The sequence below is a fragment of the Meriones unguiculatus genome (assembly GCF_030254825.1).
Source record: "Meriones unguiculatus strain TT.TT164.6M chromosome Y unlocalized genomic scaffold, Bangor_MerUng_6.1 ChrY_unordered_Scaffold_25, whole genome shotgun sequence".
Taxonomy (NCBI): domain Eukaryota; kingdom Metazoa; phylum Chordata; class Mammalia; order Rodentia; family Muridae; genus Meriones; species Meriones unguiculatus.
The window spans coordinates 20,738,503-20,748,230 of record NW_026843710.1 but is presented as its reverse complement, the minus strand read 5'-3'; positions in this window follow the sequence as shown (position 1 = coordinate 20,748,230).

Here is a 9,728-nt window from a genome sequence, read left to right as displayed (position 1 = left end):
AAATGCATCGTGATATCAAAATTCATCATGACATTGCAATGCTATTCTGATATCACAATGGTTAGGTACTGATTGGCTGAGAGGGAGAATGATGTCATGAAGCTGTCCAATTCAATAAACATTAAAGTTTTATTTCCTACGAGACCTTGTCACAGTAGTTAATAGGAATAAAGGTGTGGGATCTGGATAAAGGAATGAGATAAAGGCTTTTTGGGTTTCACAAGAAAAAGTCACATGTACACAGTATCAGAGATACAGGACACTGAGGAAAGTTTGTTTACTCATCTCCATGGAATCCTCAAAATTCTCTCAGGTGCTGATTGGCTGAGAGGGAGAATGATGTCAAGAAACAGGTGAAAACTAATAAGAATTTCAAGAGCCAGTCATTAATGAGGCAAATTTCAAGAGCCAGGCATTAAGAGGACAGACTCTTGAGAGAAAGGCTGAGCAGCCCTACAGGCATTAATCTGGGGAGCTGAAAGCACTCAACAGAGAGATTATAGATACTGTGTCCAAGTTCAGGAAATGTGTCACATATTTCTTTCAAGTGGTCATTAATAAAGTCAAATGTCCTTGACATGTGAGTTTTATATTATCACAGATTCTATTTTTATTTTTAAATGCACAGATAGGTCCTCACTTGGAAAATGTGGCCTCACCAAGATTATTATGTCTTCACAAAGCTATTGTGACATCACAATTGCACTATGAAATCACAATAACACTATGACATCACAATGTTATAATTATATCATGATGATATGACATTACAATGCTATTATGATATCACAATTCTATTTTGACATTATAATGCTATTACAAGATGATTGTGGTATGACATCACAATGGTATTTTTAACATATCATGCCAGGAGCCAAGGCTATTTACTAAAACAAAGTCAATTAGTGAGCCAAAGCTATTTAGTGGAGACAAAGCCAAAGAGTAAGCAAAGGTCATTTAGTGGAGACCTAAAGCTATTTAGTGAAACAGTACCTAGGACCCTAAATCATGGGTGATAGATTTGTGAGGACATCCATCTGTTAGTTTTAGAGCATCTCTGAGATATCTTTTTTTTTTTTTCAATGCAGTTTATTCAGGAACCTTGAACAATCATCAGACCCTGGGGAAAGCCAGCCCACAGCTTATATAGCCTCTGGCTAGCCAACCCCACCGTGCCACGTGGGCAATGCAGATAGGTCCACATACATGGAAGCAAGCCAGATCCTCAGCCTTAGCCAAATGTGGAGTTGTTTGTGACAGAGAGCACTCACCATCGGGAAGGTGGAAGGCGGAAACCAGCTCCATCTTTAAGACGCAGCATTACGCAGCTCTCTACAGTTCCCCCTTTTTGTTTTAGACTCATCAGGCAAGAGTAGAGGTCTGATCTCTGATATTAGAAATAAATTGGGACTAATAAAACATCCTTGTGGTACATTGCAGGTGCAATATTCAACCCATGAAAGCATTCTTCCTATCTCCCACAGCAGTTATTTAGTATTTCCCCTTTCCTGCCTTCTCCCTATATAAGTTAAAAATTATATAAGGTAAAAATTTCTAATAAATGAGGCTTTTGTCAGAAAAACACACTTAATCTCCATTTCTTGCATTTCTTGTTCTCCCTACCCTTCATTCCTTCCATCCCCCTCTTTAGGAACCCATTGAAGTTCTTCTGTTTGAGGCAATATCAATGGCATTATGACCTGAAAATGCTATTATGACATCACAATGGCATTTTGACATCAGAATTATATTGGGTTGGGTGTCCAACAGTCAGGACATCCAGCTCCAAAAGACGTTCTGTATTTGTGCAGATTTGAGGCTCTAGCCTTCTACAGCAGACATGAGCTCATGCTCACCTGCCATTATTGAGTAGCTCTAGGTCACTCATGACTTCACAAAGCTATTGTGACATCACATTTGTATTATGTGATGAATCCTCAAACCTACAAAAGCCAGAGAGCCATTACAGCAGCACTCAGATACTGCTCCAAGGATCAACCAGTTATCTCTAGCTAAACTGACAAAACTCTGGGAATCCCTGAATCTTCAAGAAGGCTGAAGGCAAAAAGTACAACTTAAGAGCAGCAAGAGCTGCTCACTAATTCTGAACAAAAAAACCAGCAGTAGGACAGCAATCACCAGGACCTCTCCTGATGAGAGGAGAGCCTTCTCTCTCTATGAACACCACAGTTACCACACAGGTCCATACACCTGAAGGGAACTGTGATAATTCCTGAGAAGAACACCATTCAGCTGACCATACCCAAAAATCAGAGAAGAACATCAGAACCCTGCCAAGTGGATTCTCCCCAACCCAGGACACATCAGGCACCAACAGAAATTAACAGAAAATACTTGAGAAAGAGAGATGGGTAGAGGCCAGTGAAAAAACACAAATAAACAAAAGGCAAAGTAATATGGTATTCCCAGAACCCAGTTTTCCAGGGGCAAGTAGCCCTGGAAAACCTAACAGGAGTGAAATTCAAGAAGATGACCTTTCATCTATGCTTATGAAAAGGTTAATAGAGGAAGCAAATAAAATGTGTGAAAAATTATGGGAAGATATGATAAAACAGATTATGGTCATCCGTAAAGAAACACAGGAAGATGCAGCCAAACAGTTTGTGGCATTCAGAGAGGAAATTATTATATCTCTGAAAGAAATAAAAGAAACAGAGGAATGTTCAAAAAAACAGCTGAAGAAAGTGAAGGAAAATGTAGTCTGAGATGTGAAGGAAGTCAGCAAAAGAGTTCAAAATGAGAAGATAGAATGGGAAAAAATAAAGAAAACACAAGTGGAAGAAATCATGGAGAGGGAGAACAAGGAAAGAAAACATGAACTACAGAGGTAAGCATAACTAAAAGAATACAAGAAGACCAACACCAGAAGGCCTGCTAACGCTCCCATGCCCTCCCATTCCTTCAGATGATTCATGGCTGCAGCAATCCATGATGATAATCCTGTGGCTAGTCCTGCGTCCACTCTGGTAGATTTTACCGTGACAATGGCCACTCTCAACTGCTCCATCGTAGTATCGAATTCTCCAGTCCAATTACCTAAAATATAGCTTGACAATTGTTTAGACAGATTTTCAGCACAGGAAAAATTCTCATGTTATATGCTAGTGACTCAAAGTCCAGCATATTTTCATTGACAGCCAAGTTGAGCGATTTGCCATAGGGTATCAATTTGCTCCTGCACGAGGTCAATCCTCTGATTGAACACCATCAAGCTTCCTTTTAGTTGAGCATTAATTCCTTTATGTACAACTAAGGCATGAGCTACATTGGCTAAATGATTATTCAGGGTCTGAGCAGTCTGCCCAGTATGACTCATGGCTAATGCCCCGGTGGTAGCTCCAACAGCCGCCAATGAGATGGTAGTAACAATGGTGGCTGTAGTTCCAAGATCCCTTTTCTATCTGAAGAGATTCATAGCGTGAGGGGCATCAACGGACACAGGCACCCAGTGAGGCATGCGAGTAACCAGGGCATACCTAAATTTACTAGCATTCCAGCATTGGGCAAAAAAGCAAGTATCATTACCACAATTACTTGGCTCTATCTGGCTAATAATGAATAAAAATGGGGGATATAGACAAACAGGTGTTTCTGCCTTCCACCTTCCCGATGGTGAGTGCTCTCTGTCACAAACAATTCCACATTTGGCTAAGGCTGAGGATCTGGCTTGCTTCCATATATGTGGACCTATCTGCATTGCCCACGTGGCATGCCTGGGTTGGCTAGCCAGAGGCTATTTAAGCTGTGGGCTGGCTTTCCCCAGGGTCTGATGATTGTTCACGGTTCCTGAATAAACTGCATTGAAAAAAAAAAAAAAGAATTGTTCTGATCTATTAAAATGTTGATTGCATGTTCTCATCTAAGATCCACAACTTCACTAGGTATGGGTTGTTGGCTGAGTTCCAGTACCAGGCATGATTTCCTTCCCTTTAAATGGGCCGTAAGTAAAACTACAGAGCTTTTGGGTACTACGGAGGTATAAGTGCCAGTGTTGATCTTTTAGAAGTATCTTGCTGTAATTGTGGTTCAGAGCCATTCTGACTGTGAGGGACTTTTGTTTGGTTCCTTCCCTTGGCAGCTAGCATATCAGCTTTTGGTACTATGAAACCTAGTCCTCAGCGAGGAGGTTCTCAGGCTCAGCTTCAATATTCTGAGTCCTGTGTTTGAAATACATGGCATCTTTAGCAAGAGTAACTTACTTCCAATGCCTAGAAACATCAGTCACAGCCTATGTAGCCTTTTTATTAATTATTTATTTGTCTTGAAGGGGTAATGTTGACTCTGACATGGGAAAACTCCATTTTAACTTTCTATGCAAATATAAAAATTTTCTACAATAAAAAAAAAGAATACAAGAGATGAAAAAAAGAATCTCAGGTGTTGAAGATACAATGGAAGAAATCGATATATCCATCAAAGAAAATAATAAATCTAAAAAATTCCTAACACAAACCATCCAAAAAATCCAAGAAAACATAAAAAGACAAACACCTAAGAATAATAGTAATAGAGGAAAAAGAAGATTCCCTCCTCCAAGGCCCAGAAAATATTTTCAAAAAAATCATTGAAGAAAATTTCCCCAACTTAAAGGGGAGGCCTATAAGAATCCAAGAGGCCTACAGAATACCTAATAAATTAGACCAGAAAGGAAAATCCTCCCTTCACATAATAATCAAAAAAGTAAGTAAACAGAACAAAGAAAAAATACTAAAAGCTGCAAAGGGAAAAAGGCAAGTAACATATAATGACAAACCCATCAGAATCACACCTGAATACACAACAGAAACTACAAAAACCTGAAGAGCCTTGATGGATATCATGCAGACCCTAAAAGAACAGAGATGTCAGCCTAGGCTACTGTACCCAGCAAAACTCTCAGTCCTCATAGACGGAGAAAACAAGATATTCAATGACAAATTTCAACAATACCTACACACAAATCCAGCATTACAAAAGATACTAGGAGGAAAATTAGAACGTAAGAAAACTACTTTCAAGAAAACAAAGGAAATAAATAACCTCACTACCTCAAAACAAAAAGTAACCAAACACATAAGCACACTACCATAGCCAACATCAACATCAAAGAATCTAACAACCACTGGTCATTAATTTCCGTCAACATCAATGGACTCAATTCTCAAATAAAAAGACACAGACTAACAGAATGGATGTGTAAACAAGACCCAACATACAAGAAAGACAACTAAATCAAAATATAGACATTACCTAAGATGGGCTTGAAGAGGGTTTTCAAAGCAAATGGACCCAAGAAGCAAGCACAAGTAGCCATTCTAATTTCTAATAAAATAGATTTTCATCCAAAATTAATAAAAAGTGATAGAGAAGGACACTTCATACTCATCAAGGGAAAATTCCACCAGGAAGATATCACAATCCTGAACATCTATGCCCCAAATTCAAGGGTACCCACATTTTAAAAGAAATTTTAATAAAATTTAAACCACACATAGACCCACACACATTGATACTGAGAGACTTCAACACACCACTCTCAACAAAGGACCAGTCAACAAAACAGAAATTAAACAAAGAAACAATAAATCTGACAGAGGTCATGAACGAAATGGACCTCACAGACATCTACAGAACCTTTCTCCAAACACAAAAGAATTTACATTGTTCTCAGGACCTCATGGAACCTTCTACAAAATAGACCATATAGTTGGACATAAAGTAAGACTCAACAGATAAAATAAGATTGAAATAATCCATTGTATCCTATCTGATCACCATGGACTAAAGATGGAACCCAATGACAAAAATAGCAAAAGGCCTACACACACATGGAAACTGAACACCTTGCTACTAAATGACAGCTAGGTCAGAGAATAAAGAAAGAAAGAAATTAAAGAGTTTTTGAATTCAATGAAAATGAAGGCACAATATACCCAAACTTATGGTACACAATGAAAGCAGTACTAAGAGAAAAGTTCATAGCACTAAGTGCTTTCAAAAAGAAATTTGAAACAAAACAAACAGAGAAAAAAACAAACAAAAACAAGAAGACACACCAAAGAGCAGTAGACAGCTGGAAATAATCAATCTCAGGGCTGAAATCAATCAATTAGAAACAAGTAAAACAAGAGCTGGTTCTTTGAGAAAATCAACAGATACACAAATCCTTAGCCAAACTAACTAAAAGGCAGAGAGAAACTATCAAAATCAACAAAAACAGAAAGAAAACAGGGGGACATAACCACAGACACTGAAGAAACCCAATCAATAATTAGGTCTTATTTCCAAAGTCTATATGCCACAAAATTTGAAAATCTAAATGAAATGGACAATTTTCATGATTCTACATGCCAAAGCTGAATCAAGAACATGTAAACAAAATAAATAGTCCTATATCCTGTAGGGAAATAGAACTGGTCATCAAGTCTCCCATGCAAAAAAGGCCTAGGATCAGATGGTTATAGGACAGAATTCAACCACACTTCCAAAGAAGAGCTAACACCAATACTCTTCAAACTATTCCCCAAAATAGAAACAGAAGGAACACTACCAAACTTATTCTATGAAGCCACAGTCTCCTTGGTAGATAAACCTCACAAAGACCCAACAAAGAAACAGAATTTCAAGCCAATCTCCCTCACGATCATCAATGCAAAAATACTCAAGAAAATACTTGCAAACTGAATCCAAGAACACAACAAAGATATCATCCACTATGACCGAGTAGGCTTTATCCCAGGCATTCAGGGGTGGTTCAATATATGGAAATCCATCAATGTGATCTACCATATAAAGAAACTGAAGGAGAAAAAGCACATGATCATCCCCTCAGATGCTGAAAAGGCATTTGACAAAATCCAAAATCCATTCACGTTTAAAATCTTGGAGATATCAGGGATATACGGCACATATGAGAACATAGTAATGGCAACATACAACAAGCCTATGGCAAATATCAAACTCAATGGAGAGAAACTTAAATAATTCCCACTAAAATCAGGGACAAGGCAAGGCTGCCCACTCTCTCTATGTCTCTTCAACATAGTTCTGGAAGTCCTTGCTATAGCAAGAAGACAATTGAAGGAGATCAAGTATATACAAATTGAGAAGGAAGAATTCAAATTATCACTATTTTCAGATGATATGATAGTATACTTTAGTGGCCCCCAAAATTCAACCAGGGAACTCCTTCAGCAAAGTGGCTGTATAAAAAATTGACTCAAATAAATCAATACCCTCCTGTATAAAAAAGACAAAAGGACTGAGAAGGAAATAAGGAAAACACCCTTCACAATAGCCAAAAAGGACATAAAGAACCTGAAGAACATAAAGAACTTGGTGTGAACTTAACCAAGCAAGTCAAAGTCTTGTATGAAAAAAAGTTTCCAGTCTCTGAAGAAAGAATTAGAAGAAGATATCAGAAGATGGAAGGATCTCCCATGCTCATGGCTTGGCTGGATTAACATAGTAAAAATGGCCATCTTACCAAAAACAATCTACAGATTCAATGTAATTCCCATCAAATTACCAACACAATTCTTTACAGACCTTGAAAGAAAAATTCACAACTTCATAAAATAATAAGAAACACAGAATTGCTAAATCAATTCTCTACAGTAAAAGATCTTCAGGAGGTATTTCCATCCCTGATCTTAGGCTGGTACTATAGAGCAACAATACTAAAAACTGTATGGTACTGCCATAGAAATAGACTTGATGGATCAATGGAATTGAAGAAAACACCCTGACATAAATCCACACACTTATTCACACCTGATTTTTGACAAAGGTGCCACTACCATTCAATGGAAAAAAGACAGCATCTTCAACACATGGTGCTGGTCTAACTGGATGTCTACATGTAGAAAAATGCAAATAGATCCATACTTATCATCCTGCACAAACCTAAAATCCAAGTGGATCAAAGACCTCAACATAAAACCAGACACATTAAATCTCCTCGATCCAGAAAGGCAAAGATGATAGACATCAGAACAAGGAGAAAACATGAAATAAGTCAGGAGTCTGACACAGAGGACCCCTGAAAGGCTCTGCCCTGCAGAATATCAATGCAGATGATGAAACTTATGGCCAAACATTCGGCAGAGTGGAGGGAATCTTAGGAAAGAGGTGAGAAACAGTAAGATCTGGAGAGGACAGGAACTGCACAAGGAAAGCAGCAGAACCAAAAATCCTGAGCACAGGGGTCTTTCCTGAGACTGATACTCCAAGCAATGATTATGCATGGAAATTATCTAAGACCCCTGCACAGATGTTGCCCATGGCAATTTCGTATCCAAGTGGGTTCCAATGTAATAGGAACAGGGACTGTCTCTTTCATGAACTGATTGGCTTGATCTATAATTACCTCCCCCTAAAGGGGAAGCAACATTACCAGGCCACAGAAGAAGACAATTCTGCTACTCCTGATGAGACTTAATTGACTAGAGTTAGATGGAAGAACAGAAGACCTCACCTATCAGTGCACTTAGGGAGGGGCATTCATGCAGAGGGTGAAGGAAGGGAGGGATTGGGATGGGAGGAGGGAAGGGAACCACAGAGGGATACAAAGTGAATAATGTTTAATTAATAAAGAATTTAAATACAAGAAAAAAATTAGAAGTGTTAAGAAATCACAATTGTAAGAGATCTAAATGCTATTATGTCATCACAATATTATGACATCACATTGGTATTATGACATTACAATGTTCTTATGACATCACAAAGGTATTATAACATCATAATGCTGCTAAGACATCACATTAAAATGAACTTGTGATCAGAAAATTGTATTATGACAACACAAAGGTATCTTGACATCAAAATTTATCATGACATCCCATTGCTATTCTGAAATCACAATATTATTACTATATGTTTGTCATTTGACATCACAATGGAATTTTGACTTCACAGAGCTATTATGATGTCACAATGTTGTTATTATGTGACAATGGTATTATTACATCACAATGGTATGACATCTCTATGCTATTATGACATCACAAAATTATGACATCTAAACGCTCTCAGTGATATGACGACACAATGGTGTTTTGTCAGCATGATTGTGTATGACATCACAATGTCCGCATCACAATGCAATGATGATTATAACATCACAATGCTATGATGATATCACAATTGTATGACATGTCAATGCTATTATGAAAACACAATGATATGACTTTACAATGTTATTATGATGTTAAAATTATGACTTCACAATGGTATGGCTTGACAATGTTTTTATGACATCACAATGATATGACATCACAAAGCTATGATGATAGCAGAATGCTAATATGACATCACAAATGTATTATGACATCACAAGAGTTAAGATATTACAATGCTACAATGACATCAAAATGGTGTCATGACATCCCAATGGTATTATTATATTATAATAATGCTGTTATAACATCACAATGCTATTATGACTTCATAACATGATGACTTTGCAATGGTATTATGATCTCACTATGCTATTATGACATCACAGTGGTATCTCATACCAATGATATTATGATTTCACAATGGTGTCATGACATCTCATTGCTATTATGACATTATAAAGCTTTTATGACACCACAAAATTTTCTGATATACAATGGTATTATGACTTCACATAGTATTATGACATCACAAGGTTATTATGACATAACAATGCTATTATTTCATCATAATGGTATGACATCACTGTTGTATGTGTCGATTAATAT